Source organism: Eleutherodactylus coqui, chromosome 2, assembly GCF_035609145.1.
Source record: "Eleutherodactylus coqui strain aEleCoq1 chromosome 2, aEleCoq1.hap1, whole genome shotgun sequence".
Taxonomy (NCBI): domain Eukaryota; kingdom Metazoa; phylum Chordata; class Amphibia; order Anura; family Eleutherodactylidae; genus Eleutherodactylus; species Eleutherodactylus coqui.
Window position 1 is genome coordinate 321,563,713 of NC_089838.1, and position 17,859 is coordinate 321,581,571.

Consider the following 17,859-nt stretch of genomic DNA (forward strand, 5'->3'; position numbering starts at 1 on the left):
CCTTGGAGCTATTAGCACCACATTCTAACCCAACTGAGCTAATGCGCCATGAGGCAGAATGGCACATTTTGCCTCTTTGAGCCACATGCCTCATTGCTCCGCTTTTCAAAAGAAAAAAGGCTGCTAACTTTTCCAAAGAAGAGCTTGTCGGCTCTTCAGACACTACGTAAGCTGGCCCGTACGGGGATCGAACCCGCGACCTTGGCGTTATTAGTACCACGCTCTAACCCAACTGAGCTAACCGGCCATGATTTGTGCCTGTGTTTTTGGCCTCTTTGATCCACATACACATGCATCACTGCTCCCTTTTCTACATCAAAAAAGCTTGCAAACTTTGATAAAAGACAACTTGACGGCTCTTTGGATACTGGAGAACGTGGCCAGTGGCCTTGGAGCTATTAGCACCACATTCTAACCCAACTGAGCTAATGCGCCATGAGGCAGAATGGCACATTTTGCCTCTTTGAGCCACATGCCTCATTGCTCCACTTTTCAAAAGAAAAAAGGCTGCTAACTTTTCCAAAGAAGAGCTTGTCGGCTCTTCAGACACTACGTAAGCTGGCCCGTACGGGGATCGAACCCGTGACCTTGGCGTTATTAGCACCACGCTCTAACCCAACTGAGCTAACCGGCCATGATTTGCGCCTGTGTTTTTGGCCTCTTTGATCCACATACACATGCATCACTGCTCCCTTTTCTACATCAAAAAAGCTTGCAAACTTTGATAAAAGACAACTTGACGGCTCTTTGGATACTGGAGAACGTGGCCAGTGAACTTGGAGCTATTAGCACCACATTCTAACCCAACTGAGCTAATGCGCCATGAGGCAGAATGGCACATTTTGCCTCTTTGAGCCACATGCCTCATTGCTCCACTTTTCAAAAGAAAAAAGGCTGCTAACTTTTCCAAAGAAGAGCTTGTCGGCTCTTCAGACACTACATAAGCTGGCCCGTACGGGGATCGAACCCGCGACCTTGGCGTTATTAGCACCACGCTCTAACCCAACTGAGCTAACCGGCCATGATTTGTGCCTGTGTTTTTGGCCTCTTTGATCCACATACACATGCATCACTGCTCCCTTTTCTACATCAAAAAAGCTTGCAAACTTTGATAAAAGACAACTTGACGGCTCTTTGGATACTGGAGAACGTGGCCAGTGGCCTTGGAGCTATTAGCACCACATTCTAACCCAACTGAGCTAATGCGCCATGAGGCAGAATGGCACATTTTGCCTCTTTGAGCCACATGCCTCATTGCTCCACTTTTCAAAAGAAAAAAGGCTGCTAACTTTTCCAAAGAAGAGCTTGTCGGCTCTTCAGACACTACGTAAGCTGGCCCGTACGGGGATCGAACCCACGACCTTGGCGTTATTAGCACCACGCTCTAACCCAACTGAGCTAACTGGCCATGATTTGTGCCTGTGTTTTTGGCCTCTTTGATCCACATACACATGCATCACTGCTCCCTTTTCTACATCAAAAAAGCTTGCAAACTTTGATAAAAGACAACTTGACGGCTCTTTGGATACTGGAGAACGTGGCCAGTGGCCTTGGAGCTATTAGCACCACATTCTAACCCAACTGAGCTAATGCGCCACGAGGCAGAATGGCACATTTTGCCTCTTTGAGCCACATGCCTCATTGCTCCACTTTTCAAAAGAAAAAAGGCTGCTAACTTTTCCAAAGAAGAGCTTGTCGGCTCTTCAGACACTACGTAAGCTGGCCCGTACGGGGATCGAACCCGCGACCTTGGCGTTATTAGTACCACGCTCTAACCCAACTGAGCTAACCGGCCATGATTTGTGCCTGTGTTTTTGGCCTCTTTGATCCACATACACATGCATCACTGCTCCCTTTTCTACATCAAAAAAGCTTGCAAACTTTGATAAAAGACAACTTGACGGCTCTTTGGATACTGGAGAACGTGGCCAGTGACCTTGGAGCTATTAGCACCACATTCTAACCCAACTGAGCTAATGCGCCATGAGGCAGAATGGCACATTTTGCCTCTTTGAGCCACATGCCTCATTGCTCCACTTTTCAAAAGAAAAAAGGCTGCTAACTTTTCCAAAGAAGAGCTTGTCGGCTCTTCAGACACTACGTAAGCTGGCCCGTACGGGGATCGAACCCGCGACCTTGGCGTTATTAGCACCACACTCTAACCCAACTGAGCTAACCGGCCAAGATTTGTGCCTGTGTTTTTGGCCTCTTTGATCCACATACACATGCATCACTGCTCCCTTTTCTACATCAAAAAAGCTTGCAAACTTTGATAAAAGACAACTTGACGGCTCTTTGGATACTGGAGAACGTGGCCAGTGAACTTGGAGCTATTAGCACCACATTCTAACCCAACTGAGCTAATGCGCCATGAGGCAGAATGGCACATTTTGCCTCTTTGAGCCACATGCCTCATTGCTCCACTTTTCAAAAGAAAAAAGGCTGCTAACTTTTCCAAAGAAGAGCTTGTCGGCTCTTCAGACACTACGTAAGCTGGCCCGTACGGGGATCGAACCCGCGACCTTGGCGTTATTAGCACCACGCTCTAACCCAACTGAGCTAACCGGCCATGATTTGTGCCTGTGTTTTTGGCCTCTTTGATCCACATACACATGCATCACTGCTCCCTTTTCTACATCAAAAAAGCTTGCAAACTTTGATAAAAGACAACTTGACGGCTCTTTGGATACTGGAGAACGTGGCCAGTGGCCTTGGAGCTATTAGCACCACATTCTAACCCAACTGAGCTAATGCGCCATGAGGCAGAATGGCACATTTTGCCTCTTTGAGCCACATGCCTCATTGCTCCACTTTTCAAAAGAAAAAAGGCTGCTAACTTTTCCAAAGAAGAGCTTGTCGGCTCTTCAGACACTACGTAAGCTGGCCCGTACGGGGATCGAACCCACGACCTTGGCGTTATTAGCACCACGCTCTAACCCAACTGAGCTAACTGGCCATGATTTGTGCCTGTGTTTTTGGCCTCTTTGATCCACATACACATGCATCACTGCTCCCTTTTCTACATCAAAAAAGCTTGCAAACTTTGATAAAAGACAACTTGACGGCTCTTTGGATACTGGAGAACGTGGCCAGTGGCCTTGGAGCTATTAGCACCACATTCTAACCCAACTGAGCTAATGCGCCACGAGGCAGAATGGCACATTTTGCCTCTTTGAGCCACATGCCTCATTGCTCCACTTTTCAAAAGAAAAAAGGCTGCTAACTTTTCCAAAGAAGAGCTTGTCAGCTCTTCAGACACTACGTAAGCTGGCCCGTACGGGGATCGAACCCGCGACCTTGGCGTTATTAGTACCACGCTCTAACCCAACTGAGCTAACCGGCCATGATTTGTGCCTGTGTTTTTGGCCTCTTTGATCCACATACACATGCATCACTGCTCCCTTTTCTACATCAAAAAAGCTTGCAAACTTTGATAAAAGACAACTTGACGGCTCTTTGGATACTGGAGAACGTGGCCAGTGACCTTGGAGCTATTAGCACCACATTCTAACCCAACTGAGCTAATGCGCCATGAGGCAGAATGGCACATTTTGCCTCTTTGAGCCACATGCCTCATTGCTCCACTTTTCAAAAGAAAAAAGGCTGCTAACTTTTCCAAAGAAGAGCTTGTCGGCTCTTCAGACACTACGTAAGCTGGCCCGTACGGGGATCGAACCCGCGACCTTGGCGTTATTAGCACCACACTCTAACCCAACTGAGCTAACCGGCCATGATTTGCGCCTGTGTTTTTGGCCTCTTTGATCCACATACACATGCATCACTGCTCCCTTTTCTACATCAAAAAAGCTTGCAAACTTTGATAAAAGACAACTTGACGGCTCTTTGGATACTGGAGAACGTGGCCAGTGAACTTGGAGCTATTAGCACCACATTCTAACCCAACTGAGCTAATGCGCCATGAGGCAGAATGGCACATTTTGCCTCTTTGAGCCACATGCCTCATTGCTCCACTTTTCAAAAGAAAAAAGGCTGCTAACTTTTCCAAAGAAGAGCTTGTCGGCTCTTCAGACACTACGTAAGCTGGCCCGTACGGGGATCGAACCCGCGACCTTGGCGTTATTAGCACCACGCTCTAACCCAACTGAGCTAACCGGCCATGATTTGTGCCTGTGTTTTTGGCCTCTTTGATCCACATACACATGCATCACTGCTCCCTTTTCTACATCAAAAAAGCTTGCAAACTTTGATAAAAGACAACTTGACGGCTCTTTGGATACTGGAGAACGTGGCCAGTGGCCTTGGAGCTATTAGCACCACATTCTAACCCAACTGAGCTAATGCGCCATGAGGCAGAATGGCACATTTTGCCTCTTTGAGCCACATGCCTCATTGCTCCACTTTTCAAAAGAAAAAAGGCTGCTAACTTTTCCAAAGAAGAGCTTGTCGGCTCTTCAGACACTACGTAAGCTGGCCCGTACGGGGATCGAACCCGCGACCTTGGCGTTATTAGCACCACGCTCTAACCCAACTGAGCTAACCGGCCATGATTTGCGACTGTGTTTGTGACTGTGTTTGTGACCGTGTTTTTGGCCTCTTTGATCCACATACACATGCATCACTGCTCCCTTTTCTACATCAAAAAAGGTTGCAAACTTCGATAAAAGACAACTTGACGGCTCTTTGGATACCGGAGAACGTGGCCAGTGGCCTTGGAGCTATTAGCACCACATTCTAACCCAACTGAGCTAATGCGCCATGAGGCAGAATGGCACATTTTGCCTCTTTGAGCCACATGCCTCATTGCTCCACTTTTCAAAAGAAAAAAGGCTGCTAACTTTTCCAAAGAAGAGCTTGTCGGCTCTTCAGACACTACATAAGCTGGCCCGTACGGGGATCGAACCCGCGACCTTGGCGTTATTAGCACCACGCTCTAACCCAACTGAGCTAACCGGCCATGATTTGTGCCTGTGTTTTTGGCCTCTTTGATCCACATACACATGCATCACTGCTCCCTTTTCTACATCAAAAAAGCTTGCAAACTTTGATAAAAGACAACTTGACGGCTCTTTGGATACTGGAGAACGTGGCCAGTGGCCTTGGAGCTATTAGCACCACATTCTAACCCAACTGAGCTAATGCGCCATGAGGCAGAATGGCACATTTTGCCTCTTTGAGCCACATGCCTCATTGCTCCACTTTTCAAAAGAAAAAAGGCTGCTAACTTTTCCAAAGAAGAGCTTGTCGGCTCTTCAGACACTACGTAAGCTGACCCGTACGGGGATCGAACCCGTGACCTTGGCATTATTAGCACCACGCTCTAACCCAACTGAGCTGACCGGCCATGATTTGCGCCTGTGTTTTTGGCCTCTTTGATCCACATACACATGCATCACTGCTCCCTTTTCTACATCAAAAAAGCTTGCAAACTTTGATAAAAGACAACTTGACGGCTCTTTGGATACTGGAGAACGTGGCCAGGGGCCTTGGAGCTATTAACACCACATTCTAACCCAACTGAGCTAATGCGCCATGAGGCAGAATGGCACATTTTGCCTCTTTGAGCCACATGCCTCATTGCTCCACTTTTCAAAAGAAAAAAGGGTGCTAACTTTTCCAAAGAAGAGCTTGTCGGCTCTTCAGACACTACGTAAGCTGGCCCGTACGGGGATCGAACCCGCGACCTTGGCGTTATTAGCACCACGCTCTAACCCAACTGAGCTAACTGGCCATGATTTGTGCCTGTGTTTTTGGCCTCTTTGATCCACATACACATGCATCACTGCTCCCTTTCCTACATCAAAAAAGCTTGCAAACTTTGATAAAAGACAACTTGACGGCTCTTTGGATACTGGAGAACGTGGCCAGTGGCCTTGGAGCTATTAGCACCACATTCTAACCCAACTGAGCTAATGCGCCATGAGGCAGAATGGCACATTTTGCCTCTTTGAGCCACATGCCTCATTGCTCCACTTTTCAAAAGAAAAAAGGCTGCTAACTTTTCCAAAGAAGAGCTTGTCGGCTCTTCAGACACTACGTAAGCTGGCCCGTACGGGGATCGAACCCGCGACCTTGGCGTTATTAGTACCACGCTCTAACCCAACTGAGCTAACCGGCCATGATTTGTGCCTGTGTTTTTGGCCTCTTTGATCCACATACACATGCATCACTGCTCCCTTTTCTACATCAAAAAAGCTTGCAAACTTTGATAAAAGACAACTTGACGGCTCTTTGGATACTGGAGAACGTGGCCAGTGGCCTTGGAGCTATTAGCACCACATTCTAACCCAACTGAGCTAATGCGCCATGAGGCAGAATGGCACATTTTGCCTCTTTGAGCCACATGCCTCATTGCTCCACTTTTCAAAAGAAAAAAGGCTGCTAACTTTTCCAAAGAAGAGCTTGTCGGCTCTTCAGACACTACGTAAGCTGGCCCGTACGGGGATCAAACCCGCGACCTTGGCGTTATTAGCACCACGCTCTAACCCAACTGAGCTAACCGGCCATGATTTGCGACTGTGTTTGTGACTGTGTTTGTGACCGTGTTTTTGGCCTCTTTGATCCACATACACATGCATCACTGCTCCCTTTTCTACATCAAAAAAGGTTGCAAACTTTGATAAAAGCCAACTTGACGGCTCTTTGGATACTGGAGAACGTGGCCAGTGGCCTTGGAGCTATTAGCACCACATTCTAACCCAACTGAGCTAATGCGCCATGAGGCAGAATGGCACATTTTGCCTCTTTGAGCCACATGCCTCATTGCTCCACTTTTCAAAAGAAAAAAGGCTGCTAACTTTTCCAAAGAAGAGCTTGTCAGCTCTTCAGACACTACATAAGCTGGCCCGTACGGGGATCGAACCCGCGACCTTGGCGTTATTAGCACCACGCTCTAACCCAACTGAGCTAACTGGCCATGATTTGTGCCTGTGTTTTTGGCCTCTTTGATCCACATACACATGCATCACTGCTCCCTTTTCTACATCAAAAAAGCTTGCAAACTTTGATAAAAGACAACTTGACGGCTCTTTGGATACTGGAGAACGTGGCCAGTGGCCTTGGAGCTATTAGCACCACATTCTAACCCAACTGAGCTAATGCGCCATGAGGCAGAATGGCACATTTTGCCTCTTTGAGCCACATGCCTCATTGCTCCACTTTTCAAAAGAAAAAAGGCTGCTAACTTTTCCAAAGAAGAGCTTGTCGGCTCTTCAGACACTACGTAAGCTGGCCCGTACGGGGATCGAACCCGTGACCTTGGCGTTATTAGCACCACGCTCTAACCCAACTGAGCTAACCGGCCATGATTTGCGCCTGTGTTTTTGGCCTCTTTGATCCACATACACATGCATCACTGCTCCCTTTTCTACATCAAAAAAGCTTGCAAACTTTGATAAAAGACAACTTGACGGCTCTTTGGATACTGGAGAACGTGGCCAGTGAACTTGGAGCTATTAGCACCACATTCTAACCCAACTGAGCTAATGCGCCATGAGGCAGAATGGCACATTTTGCCTCTTTGAGCCACATGCCTCATTGCTCCACTTTTCAAAAGAAAAAAGGCTGCTAACTTTTCCAAAGAAGAGCTTGTCGGCTCTTCAGACACTACGTAAGCTGGCCCGTACGGGGATCGAACCCGCGACCTTGGCGTTATTAGCACCACGCTCTAACCCAACTGAGCTAACCGGCCATGATTTGTGCCTGTGTTTTTGGCCTCTTTGATCCACATACACATGCATCACTGCTCCCTTTTCTACATCAAAAAAGCTTGCAAACTTTGATAAAAGACAACTTGACGGCTCTTTGGATACTGGAGAACGTGGCCAGTGGCCTTGGAGCTATTAGCACCACATTCTAACCCAACTGAGCTAATGCGCCATGAGGCAGAATGGCACATTTTGCCTCTTTGAGCCACATGCCTCATTGCTCCACTTTTCAAAAGAAAAAAGGCTGCTAACTTTTCCAAAGAAGAGCTTGTCGGCTCTTCAGACACTACGTAAGCTGGCCCGTACGGGGATCGAACCCGCGACCTTGGCGTTATTAGCACCACGCTCTAACCCAACTGAGCTAACTGGCCATGATTTGTGCCTGTGTTTTTGGCCTCTTTGATCCACATACACATGCATCACTGCTCCCTTTTCTACATCAAAAAAGCTTGCAAACTTTGATAAAAGACAACTTGACGGCTCTTTGGATACTGGAGAACGTGGCCAGTGGCCTTGGAGCTATTAGCACCACATTCTAACCCAACTGAGCTAATGCGCCATGAGGCAGAATGGCACATTTTGCCTCTTTGAGCCACATGCCTCATTGCTCCACTTTTCAAAAGAAAAAAGGCTGCTAACTTTTCCAAAGAAGAGCTTGTCGGCTCTTCAGACACTACATAAGCTGGCCCGTACGGGGATCGAACTCGCGACCTTGGCGTTATTAGTACCACACTCTAACCCAACTGAGCTAACCGGCCATGATTTGTGCCTGTGTTTTTGGCCTCTTTGATCCACATACACATGCATCACTGCTCCCTTTTCTACATCAAAAAAGCTTGCAAACTTTGATAAAAGACAACTTGACGGCTCTTTGGATACTGGAGAACGTGGCCAGTGGCCTTGGAGCTATTAGCACCACATTCTAACCCAACTGAGCTAATGCGCCATGAGGCAGAATGGCACATTTTGCCTCTTTGAGCCACATGCCTCATTGCTCCACTTTTCAAAAGAAAAAAGGCTGCTAACTTTTCCAAAGAAGAGCTTGTCGGCTCTTCAGACACTACGTAAGCTGGCCCGTACGGGGATCGAACCCGTGACCTTGGCGTTATTAGCACCACGCTCTAACCCAACTGAGCTAACCGGCCATGATTTGCGCCTGTGTTTTTGGCCTCTTTGATCCACATGCACATGCATCACTGCTCCCTTTTCTACATCAAAAAAGCTTGCAAACTTTGATAAAAGACAACTTGACGGCTCTTTGGATACTGGAGAACGTGGCCAGTGAACTTGGAGCTATTAGCACCACATTCTAACCCAACTGATCTAATGCGCCATGAGGCAGAATGGCACATTTTGCCTCTTTGAGCCACATGCCTCATTGCTCCACTTTTCAAAAGAAAAAAGGCTGCTAACTTTTCCAAAGAAGAGCTTGTCGGCTCTTCAGACACTACGTAAGCTGGCCCGTACGGGGATCGAACCCGCGACCTTGGCGTTATTAGCACCACGCTCTAACCCAACTGAGCTAACCGGCCATGATTTGTGCCTGTGTTTTTGGCCTCTTTGATCCACATACACATGCATCACTGCTCCCTTTTCTACATCAAAAAAGCTTGCAAACTTTGATAAAAGACAACTTGACGGCTCTTTGGATACTGGAGAACGTGGCCAGTGGCCTTGGAGCTATTAGCACCACATTCTAACCCAACTGAGCTAATGCGCCATGAGGCAGAATGGCACATTTTGCCTCTTTGAGCCACATGCCTCATTGCTCCACTTTTCAAAAGAAAAAAGGCTGCTAACTTTTCCAAAGAAGAGCTTGTCGGCTCTTCAGACACTACATAAGCTGGCCCGTACGGGGATCGAACCCACGACCTTGGCGTTATTAGCACCACGCTCTAACCCAACTGAGCTAACTGGCCATGATTTGTGCCTGTGTTTTTGGCCTCTTTGATCCACATACACATGCATCACTGCTCCCTTTGCTACATCAAAAAAGCTTGCAAACTTTGATAAAAGACAACTTGACGGCTCTTTGGATACTGGAGAACGTGGCCAGTGGCCTTGGAGCTATTAGCACCACATTCTAACCCAACTGAGCTAATGCACCACGAGGCAGAATGGCACATTTTGCCTCTTTGAGCCACATGCCTCATTGCTCCACTTTTCAAAAGAAAAAAGGCTGCTAACTTTTCCAAAGAAGAGCTTGTCGGCTCTTCAGACACTACGTAAGCTGGCCCGTACGGGGATCGAACCCGCGACCTTGGCGTTATTAGTACCACGCTCTAACCCAACTGAGCTAACCGGCCATGATTTGTGCCTGTGTTTTTGGCCTCTTTGATCCACATACACATGCATCACTGCTCCCTTTTCTACATCAAAAAAGCTTGCAAACTTTGATAAAAGACAACTTGACGGCTCTTTGGATACTGGAGAACGTGGCCAGTGGCCTTGGAGCTATTAGCACCACATTCTAACCCAACTGAGCTAATGCGCCATGAGGCAGAATGGCACATTTTGCCTCTTTGAGCCACATGCCTCATTGCTCCACTTTTCAAAAGAAAAAAGGCTGCTGACTTTTCCAAAGAAGAGCTTGTCGGCTCTTCAGACACTACGTAAGCTGGCCCGTACGGGGATCGAACCCGCGACCTTGGCGTTATTAGCACCACGCTCTAACCCAACTGAGCTAACCGGCCATGATTTGTGCCTGTGTTTTTGGCCTCTTTGATCCACATACACATGCATCACTGCTCCCTTTTCTACATCAAAAAAGCTTGCAAACTTTGATAAAAGACAACTTGACGGCTCTTTGGATACTGGAGAACGTGGCCAGTGGCCTTGGAGCTATTAGCACCACATTCTAACCCAACTGAGCTAATGCGCCATGAGGCAGAATGGCACATTTTGCCTCTTTGAGCCACATGCCTCATTGCTCCACTTTTCAAAAGAAAAAAGGCTGCTAACTTTTCCAAAGAAGAGCTTGTCGGCTCTTCAGACACTACGTAAGCTGGCCCGTACGGGGATCGAACCCGCGACCTTGGCGTTATTAGTACCACGCTCTAACCCAACTGAGCTAACCGGCCATGATTTGTGCCTGTGTTTTTGGCCTCTTTGATCCACATACACATGCATCACTGCTCCCTTTTCTACATCAAAAAAGCTTGCAAACTTTGATAAAAGACAACTTGACGGCTCTTTGGATACTGGAGAACGTGGCCAGTGGCCTTGGAGCTATTAGCACCACATTCTAACCCAACTGAGCTAATGCGCCATGAGGCAGAATGGCACATTTTGCCTCTTTGAGCCACATGCCTCATTGCTCCACTTTTCAAAAGAAAAAAGGCTGCTAACTTTTCCAAAGAAGAGCTTGTCAGCTCTTCAGACACTACGTAAGCTGGCCCGTACGGGGATCGAACCCGCGACCTTGGCGTTATTAGCACCACGCTCTAACCCAACTGAGCTAACCAGCCATGATTTGCAACTGTGTTTGTGACCGTGTTTTTGGCCTCTTTGATCCACATACACATGCATCACTGCTCCCTTTTCTACATCAAAAAAGCTTGCAAACTTTGATAAAAGACAACTTGACGGCTCTTTGGATACTGGAGAACGTGGCCAGTGGCCTTGGAGCTATTAGCACCACATTCTAACCCAACTGAGCTAATGCGCCATGAGGCAGAATGGCACATTTTGCCTCTTTGAGCCACATGCCTCATTGCTCCACTTTTCAAAAGAAAAAAGGCTGCTAACTTTTCCAAAGAAGAGCTTGTCGGCTCTTCAGACACTACGTAAGCTGGCCCGTACGGGGATCGAACCCGCGACCTTGGCGTTATTAGCACCACGCTCTAACCCAACTGAGCTAACCGGCCATGATTTGTGCCTGTGTTTTTGGCCTCTTTGATCCACATACACATGCATCACTGCTCCCTTTTCTACATCAAAAAAGCTTGCAAACTTTGATAAAAGACAACTTGACGGCTCTTTGGATACTGGAGAACGTGGCCAGTGGCCTTGGAGCTATTAGCACCACATTCTAACCCAACTGAGCTAATGCGCCATGAGGCAGAATGGCACATTTTGCCTCTTTGAGCCACATGCCTCATTGCTCCACTTTTCAAAAGAAAAAAGGCTGCTAACTTTTCCAAAGAAGAGCTTGTCGGCTCTTCAGACACTACGTAAGCTGACCCGTACGGGGATCGAACCCGTGACCTTGGCGTTATTAGCACCACGCTCTAACCCATCTGAGCTGACCGGCCATGATTTGCGCCTGTGTTTTTGGCCTCTTTGATCCACATACACATGCATCACTGCTCCCTTTTCTACATCAAAAAAGCTTGCAAACTTTGATAAAAGACAACTTGACGGCTCTTTGGATACTGGAGAACGTGGCCAGTGGCCTTGGAGCTATTAACACCACATTCTAACCCAACTGAGCTAATGCGCCATGAGGCAGAATGGCACATTTTGCCTCTTTGAGCCACATGCCTCATTGCTCCACTTTTCAAAAGAAAAAAGGCTGCTAACTTTTCCAAAGAAGAGCTTGTCGGCTCTTCAGACACTACGTAAGCTGGCCCGTACGGGGATCGAACCCGCGACGTTGGCGTTATTAGCACCACGCTCTAACCCAACTGAGCTAACTGGCCATGATTTGTGCCTGTGTTTTTGGCCTCTTTGATCCACATACACATGCATCACTGCTCCCTTTTCTACATCAAAAAAGCTTGCAAACTTTGATAAAAGACAACTTGACGGCTCTTTGGATACTGGAGAACGTGGCCAGTGGCCTTGGAGCTATTAGCACCACATTCTAACCCAACTGAGCTAATGCGCCATGAGGCAGAATGGCACATTTTGCCTCTTTGAGCCACATGCCTCATTGCTCCACTTTTCAAAAGAAAAAAGGCTGCTAACTTTTCCAAAGAAGAGCTTGTCGGCTCTTCAGACACTACGTAAGCTGGCCCGTACGGGGATCGAACCCGCGACCTTGGTGTTATTAGTACCACGCTCTAACCCAACTGAGCTAACCGGCCATGATTTGTGCCTGTGTTTTTGGCCTCTTTGATCCACATACACATGCATCACTGCTCCCTTTTCTACATCAAAAAAGCTTGCAAACTTTGATAAAAGACAACTTGACGGCTCTTTGGATACTGGAGAACGTGGCCAGTGGCCTTGGAGCTATTAGCACCACATTCTAACCCAACTGAGCTAATGCGCCATGAGGCAGAATGGCACATTTTGCCTCTTTGAGCCACATGCCTCATTGCTCCACTTTTCAAAAGAAAAAAGGCTGCTAACTTTTCCAAAGAAGAGCTTGTCGGCTCTTCAGACACTACGTAAGCTGGCCCGTACGGGGATCGAACCCGCGACCTTGGCGTTATTAGCACCACGCTCTAACCCAACTGAGCTAACCGGCCAAGATTTGTGCCTGTGTTTTTGGCCTCTTTGATCCACATACACATGCATCACTGCTCCCTTTTCTACATCAAAAAAGCTTGCAAACTTTGATAAAAGACAACTTGACGGCTCTTTGGATACTGGAGAACGTGGCCAGTGGCCTTGGAGCTATTAGCACCACATTCTAACCCAACTGAGCTAATGCGCCATGAGGCAGAATGGCACATTTTGCCTCTTTGAGCCACATGCCTCATTGCTCCACTTTTCAAAAGAAAAAAGGCTGCTAACTTTTCCAAAGAAGAGCTTGTCGGCTCTTCAGACACGACGTAAGCTGGCCCATACGGGGATCGAACCCGTGACCTTGGCGTTATTAGCACCACGCTCTAACCCAACTGAGCTAACCGGCCATGATTTGCGCCTGTGTTTTTGGCCTCTTTGATCCACATACACATGCATCACTGCTCCCTTTTCTACATCAAAAAAGCTTGCAAACTTTGATAAAAGACAACTTGACGGCTCTTTGGATACTGGAGAACGTGGCCAGTGAACTTGGAGCTATTAGCACCACATTCTAACCCAACTGAGCTAATGCGCCATGAGGCAGAATGGCACATTTTGCCTCTTTGAGCCACATGCCTCATTGCTCCACTTTTCAAAAGAAAAAAGGCTGCTAACTTTTCCAAAGAAGAGCTTGTCGGCTCTTCAGACACTACGTAAGCTGGCCCGTACGGGGATCGAACCCGCGACCTTGGCGTTATTAGCACCACGCTCTAACCCAACTGAGCTAACCGGCCATGATTTGTGACTGTGTTTGTGACCGTGTTTTTGGCCTCTTTGATCCACATACACATGCATCACTGCTCCCTTTTCTACATCAAAAAAGCTTGCAAACTTTGATAAAAGACAACTTGACGGCTCTTTGGATACTGGAGAACGTGGCCAGTGGCCTTGGAGCTATTAGCACCACATTCTAACCCAACTGAGCTAATGCGCCATGAGGCAGAATGGCACATTTTGCCTCTTTGAGCCACATGCCTCATTGCTCCACTTTTCAAAAGAAAAAAGGCTGCTAACTTTTCCAAAGAAGAGCTTGTCGGCTCTTCAGACACTACGTAAGCTGGCCCGTACGGGGATCGAACCCGCGACCTTGGCGTTATTAGCACCACGCTCTAACCCAACTGAGCTAACCGGCCATGATTTGCGCCTGTGTTTTTGGCCTCTTTGATCCACATACACATGCATCACTGCTCCCTTTTCTACATCAAAAAAGCTTGCAAACTTTGATAAAAGACAACTTGACGGCTCTTTGGATACTGGAGATAGTGGCCAGTGGCCTTGGAGCTATTAGCACCACATTCTAACCCAACTGAGCTAATGCGCCATGAGGCAGAATGGCACATTTTGCCTCTTTGAGCCACATGCCTCATTGCTCCACTTTTCAAAAGAAAAAAGGCTGCTAACTTTTCCAAAGAAGAGCTTGTCGGCTCTTCAGACACTACGTAAGCTGGCCCGTACGGGGATCGAACCCGCGACCTTGGCGTTATTAGCACCACGCTCTAACCCAACTGAGCTAACCGGCCAGGATTTCTCACTGTGTTTGTGACCGTGTTTTTGGCCTCTTTGATCCACATACACATGCATCACTGCTCCCTTTTCTACATCAAAAAAGCTTGCAAACTTTGATAAAAGACAACTTGACGGCTCTTTGGATACTGGAGAACGTGGCCAGTGGCCTTGGAGCTATTAGCACCACATTCTAACCCAACTGAGCTAATGCGCCATGAGGCAGAATGGCACATTTTGCCTCTTTGAGCCACATGCCTCATTGCTCCACTTTTCAAAAGAAAAAAGGCTGCTAACTTTTCCAAAGAAGAGCTTGTCGGCTCTTCAGACACTACGTAAGCTGGCCCGTACGGGGATCGAACCCGCGACCTTGGCGTTATTAGCACCACGCTCTAACCCAACTGAGCTAACCGGCCATGATTTGTGACTGTGTTTGTGCCTGTGTTTTTGGCCTCTTTGATCCACATACACATGCATCACTGCTCCCTTTTCTACATCAAAAAAGCTTGCAAACTTTGATAAAAGACAACTTGACGGCTCTTTGGATACTGGAGAACGTGGCCAGTGGCCTTGGAGCTATTAGCACCACATTCTAACCCAACTGAGCTAATGCGCCATGAGGCAGAATGGCACATTTTGCCTCTTTGAGCCACATGCCTCATTGCTCCACTTTTCAAAAGAAAAAAGGCTGCTAACTTTTCCAAAGAAGAGCTTGTCGGCTCTTCAGACACTACGTAAGCTGGCCCGTACGGGGATCGAACCCGCGACCTTGGCGTTATTAGCACCACGCTCTAACCCAACTGAGCTAACCGGCCATGATTTGCGCCTGTGTTTTTGGCCTCTTTGATCCACATACACATGCATCACTGCTCCCTTTTCTACATCAAAAAAGCTTGCAAACTTTGATAAAAGACAACTTGACGGCTCTTTGGATACTGGAGATAGTGGCCAGTGGCCTTGGAGCTATTAGCACCACATTCTAACCCAACTGAGCTAATGCGCCATGAGGCAGAATGGCACATTTTGCCTCTTTGAGCCACATGCCTCATTGCTCCACTTTTCAAAAGAAAAAAGGCTGCTAACTTTTCCAAAGAAGAGCTTGTCGGCTCTTCAGACACTACGTAAGCTGGCCCGTACGGGGATCGAACCCGCGACCTTGGCGTTATTAGCACCACGCTCTAACCCAACTGAGCTAACCGGCCATGATTTGCGCCTGTGTTTTTGGCCTCTTTGATCCACATACACATGCATCACTGCTCCCTTTTCTACATCAAAAAAGCTTGCAAACTTTGATAAAAGACAACTTGACGGCTCTTTGGATACTGGAGAACGTGGCCAGTGGCCTTGGAGCTATTAGCACCACATTCTAACCCAACTGAGCTAATGCGCCATGAGGCAGAATGGCACATTTTGCCTCTTTGAGCCACATGCCTCATTGCTCCACTTTTCAAAAGAAAAAAGGCTGCTAACTTTTCCAAAGAAGAGCTTGTCGGCTCTTCAGACACTACGTAAGCTGCCCGTACGGGGATCGAACCCGCGACCTTGGCGTTATTAGCACCACGCTCTAACCCAACTGAGCTAACCGGCCATGATTTGCGACTGTGTTTGTGACCGTGTTTTTGGCCTCTTTGATCCACATACACATGCATCACTGCTCCCTTTTCTACATCAAAAAAGGTTGCAAACTTCGATAAAAGACAACTTGACGGCTCTTTGGATACTGGAGAACGTGGCCAGTGGCCTTGGAGCTATTAGCACCACATTCTAACCCAACTGAGCTAATGCGCCATGAGGCAGAATGGCACATTTTGCCTCTTTGAGCCACATGCCTCATTGCTCCACTTTTCAAAAGAAAACAGGCTGCTAACTTTTCCAAAGAAGAGCTTGTCGGCTCTTCAGACACTACATAAGCTGGCCCGTACGGGGATCGAACCCGCGACCTTGGCGTTATTAGCACCACGCTCTAACCCAACTGAGCTAACTGGCCATGATTTGTGCCTGTGTTTTTGGCCTCTTTGATCCACATACACATGCATCACTGCTCCCTTTTCTACATCAAAAAAGCTTGCAAACTTTGATAAAAGACAACTTGACGGCTCTTTGGATACTGGAGAACGTGGCCAGTGGCCTTGGAGCTATTAGCACCACATTCTAACCCAACTGAGCTAATGCGCCATGAGGCAGAATGGCACATTTTGCCTCTTTGAGCCACATGCCTCATTGCTCCACTTTTCAAAAGAAAAAAGGCTGCTAACTTTTCCAAAGAAGAGCTTGTCGGCTCTTCAGACACTACGTAAGCTGGCCCGTACGGGGATCGAACCCGCGACCTTGGCGTTATTAGCACCACGCTCTAACCCAACTGAGCTAACCGGCCATGATTTGTGCCTGTGTTTTTGGCCTCTTTGATCCACATACACATGCATCACTGCTCCCTTTTCTACATCAAAAAAGCTTGCAAACTTTGATAAAAGACAACTTGACGGCTCTTTGGATACTGGAGAACGTGGCCAGTGGCCTTGGAGCTATTAGCACCACATTCTAACCCAACTGAGCTAATGCGCCATGAGGCAGAATGGCACATTTTGCCTCTTTGAGCCACATGCCTCATTGCTCCACTTTTCAAAAGAAAAAAGGCTGCTAACTTTTCCAAAGAAGAGCTTGTCGGCTCTTCAGACACTATGTAAGCTGGCCCGTACGGGGATCGAACCCGCGACCTTGGCGTTATTAGCACCACGCTCTAACCCAACTGAGCTAACCGGCCATGATTTGTGCCTGTGTTTTTGGCCTCTTTGATCCACATACACATGCATCACTGCTCCCTTTTCTACATCAAAAAAGCTTGCAAACTTTGATAAAAGACAACTTGACGGCTCTTTGGATACTGGAGAACGTGGCCAGTGGCCTTGGAGCTATTAGCACCACATTCTAACCCAACTGAGCTAATGCGCCATGAGGCAGAATGGCACATTTTGCCTCTTTGAGCCACATGCCTCATTGCTCCACTTTTCAAAAGAAAAAAGGCTGCTAACTTTTCCAAAGAAGAGCTTGTCGGCTCTTCAGACACTACGTAAGCTGGCCCGTACGGGGATCGAACCCGCGACCTTGGCGTTATTAGCACCACGCTCTAACCCAACTGAGCTAACCGGCCATGATTTGCGCCTGTGTTTTTGGCCTCTTTGATCCACATACACATGCATCACTGCTCCCTTTTCTACATCAAAAAAGCTTGCAAACTTTG

The 17,859-nt window shown here is 47.6% G+C and overlaps 24 non-coding genes across 24 annotated transcripts; all 24 read right to left on the bottom strand.

Moving 5' to 3' along the window:
* Positions 1-559: 559 nt before the first annotated feature.
* On the bottom strand, positions 560-634 carry TRNAI-AAU (transfer RNA isoleucine (anticodon AAU)). The gene has a single exon. It is a non-coding gene; the product is annotated as a tRNA-Ile (tRNA).
* A 312-nt stretch (positions 635-946) lies between these two features.
* Positions 947-1,021, bottom strand: TRNAI-AAU (transfer RNA isoleucine (anticodon AAU)). Its single transcript has one exon. It is a non-coding gene; the product is annotated as a tRNA-Ile (tRNA).
* Positions 1,022-2,494: 1,473 nt separating this feature from the next.
* Positions 2,495-2,569, bottom strand: TRNAI-AAU (transfer RNA isoleucine (anticodon AAU)). The gene has a single exon. It is a non-coding gene; the product is annotated as a tRNA-Ile (tRNA).
* A 1,473-nt stretch (positions 2,570-4,042) lies between these two features.
* On the bottom strand, positions 4,043-4,117 carry TRNAI-AAU (transfer RNA isoleucine (anticodon AAU)). Its single transcript has one exon. It is a non-coding gene; the product is annotated as a tRNA-Ile (tRNA).
* A 312-nt stretch (positions 4,118-4,429) lies between these two features.
* Positions 4,430-4,504, bottom strand: TRNAI-AAU (transfer RNA isoleucine (anticodon AAU)). Its single transcript has one exon. It is a non-coding gene; the product is annotated as a tRNA-Ile (tRNA).
* Positions 4,505-4,840: 336 nt separating this feature from the next.
* On the bottom strand, positions 4,841-4,915 carry TRNAI-AAU (transfer RNA isoleucine (anticodon AAU)). The gene has a single exon. It is a non-coding gene; the product is annotated as a tRNA-Ile (tRNA).
* Positions 4,916-7,186: 2,271 nt separating this feature from the next.
* Positions 7,187-7,261, bottom strand: TRNAI-AAU (transfer RNA isoleucine (anticodon AAU)). Its single transcript has one exon. It is a non-coding gene; the product is annotated as a tRNA-Ile (tRNA).
* A 312-nt stretch (positions 7,262-7,573) lies between these two features.
* Positions 7,574-7,648, bottom strand: TRNAI-AAU (transfer RNA isoleucine (anticodon AAU)). The gene has a single exon. It is a non-coding gene; the product is annotated as a tRNA-Ile (tRNA).
* A 1,086-nt stretch (positions 7,649-8,734) lies between these two features.
* TRNAI-AAU (transfer RNA isoleucine (anticodon AAU)) lies at positions 8,735-8,809 on the bottom strand. The gene has a single exon. It is a non-coding gene; the product is annotated as a tRNA-Ile (tRNA).
* A 312-nt stretch (positions 8,810-9,121) lies between these two features.
* TRNAI-AAU (transfer RNA isoleucine (anticodon AAU)) lies at positions 9,122-9,196 on the bottom strand. The gene has a single exon. It is a non-coding gene; the product is annotated as a tRNA-Ile (tRNA).
* A 1,086-nt stretch (positions 9,197-10,282) lies between these two features.
* On the bottom strand, positions 10,283-10,357 carry TRNAI-AAU (transfer RNA isoleucine (anticodon AAU)). Its single transcript has one exon. It is a non-coding gene; the product is annotated as a tRNA-Ile (tRNA).
* Positions 10,358-11,056: 699 nt separating this feature from the next.
* Positions 11,057-11,131, bottom strand: TRNAI-AAU (transfer RNA isoleucine (anticodon AAU)). Its single transcript has one exon. It is a non-coding gene; the product is annotated as a tRNA-Ile (tRNA).
* Positions 11,132-11,455: 324 nt separating this feature from the next.
* Positions 11,456-11,530, bottom strand: TRNAI-AAU (transfer RNA isoleucine (anticodon AAU)). The gene has a single exon. It is a non-coding gene; the product is annotated as a tRNA-Ile (tRNA).
* A 1,473-nt stretch (positions 11,531-13,003) lies between these two features.
* On the bottom strand, positions 13,004-13,078 carry TRNAI-AAU (transfer RNA isoleucine (anticodon AAU)). The gene has a single exon. It is a non-coding gene; the product is annotated as a tRNA-Ile (tRNA).
* Positions 13,079-13,390: 312 nt separating this feature from the next.
* Positions 13,391-13,465, bottom strand: TRNAI-AAU (transfer RNA isoleucine (anticodon AAU)). Its single transcript has one exon. It is a non-coding gene; the product is annotated as a tRNA-Ile (tRNA).
* A 312-nt stretch (positions 13,466-13,777) lies between these two features.
* TRNAI-AAU (transfer RNA isoleucine (anticodon AAU)) lies at positions 13,778-13,852 on the bottom strand. The gene has a single exon. It is a non-coding gene; the product is annotated as a tRNA-Ile (tRNA).
* Positions 13,853-14,176: 324 nt separating this feature from the next.
* Positions 14,177-14,251, bottom strand: TRNAI-AAU (transfer RNA isoleucine (anticodon AAU)). Its single transcript has one exon. It is a non-coding gene; the product is annotated as a tRNA-Ile (tRNA).
* Positions 14,252-14,563: 312 nt separating this feature from the next.
* On the bottom strand, positions 14,564-14,638 carry TRNAI-AAU (transfer RNA isoleucine (anticodon AAU)). The gene has a single exon. It is a non-coding gene; the product is annotated as a tRNA-Ile (tRNA).
* A 324-nt stretch (positions 14,639-14,962) lies between these two features.
* On the bottom strand, positions 14,963-15,037 carry TRNAI-AAU (transfer RNA isoleucine (anticodon AAU)). Its single transcript has one exon. It is a non-coding gene; the product is annotated as a tRNA-Ile (tRNA).
* A 324-nt stretch (positions 15,038-15,361) lies between these two features.
* On the bottom strand, positions 15,362-15,436 carry TRNAI-AAU (transfer RNA isoleucine (anticodon AAU)). Its single transcript has one exon. It is a non-coding gene; the product is annotated as a tRNA-Ile (tRNA).
* A 312-nt stretch (positions 15,437-15,748) lies between these two features.
* On the bottom strand, positions 15,749-15,823 carry TRNAI-AAU (transfer RNA isoleucine (anticodon AAU)). Its single transcript has one exon. It is a non-coding gene; the product is annotated as a tRNA-Ile (tRNA).
* A 1,097-nt stretch (positions 15,824-16,920) lies between these two features.
* TRNAI-AAU (transfer RNA isoleucine (anticodon AAU)) lies at positions 16,921-16,995 on the bottom strand. Its single transcript has one exon. It is a non-coding gene; the product is annotated as a tRNA-Ile (tRNA).
* Positions 16,996-17,307: 312 nt separating this feature from the next.
* On the bottom strand, positions 17,308-17,382 carry TRNAI-AAU (transfer RNA isoleucine (anticodon AAU)). The gene has a single exon. It is a non-coding gene; the product is annotated as a tRNA-Ile (tRNA).
* Positions 17,383-17,694: 312 nt separating this feature from the next.
* On the bottom strand, positions 17,695-17,769 carry TRNAI-AAU (transfer RNA isoleucine (anticodon AAU)). The gene has a single exon. It is a non-coding gene; the product is annotated as a tRNA-Ile (tRNA).
* Between the last annotated feature and the right edge of the window lie 90 nt (positions 17,770-17,859).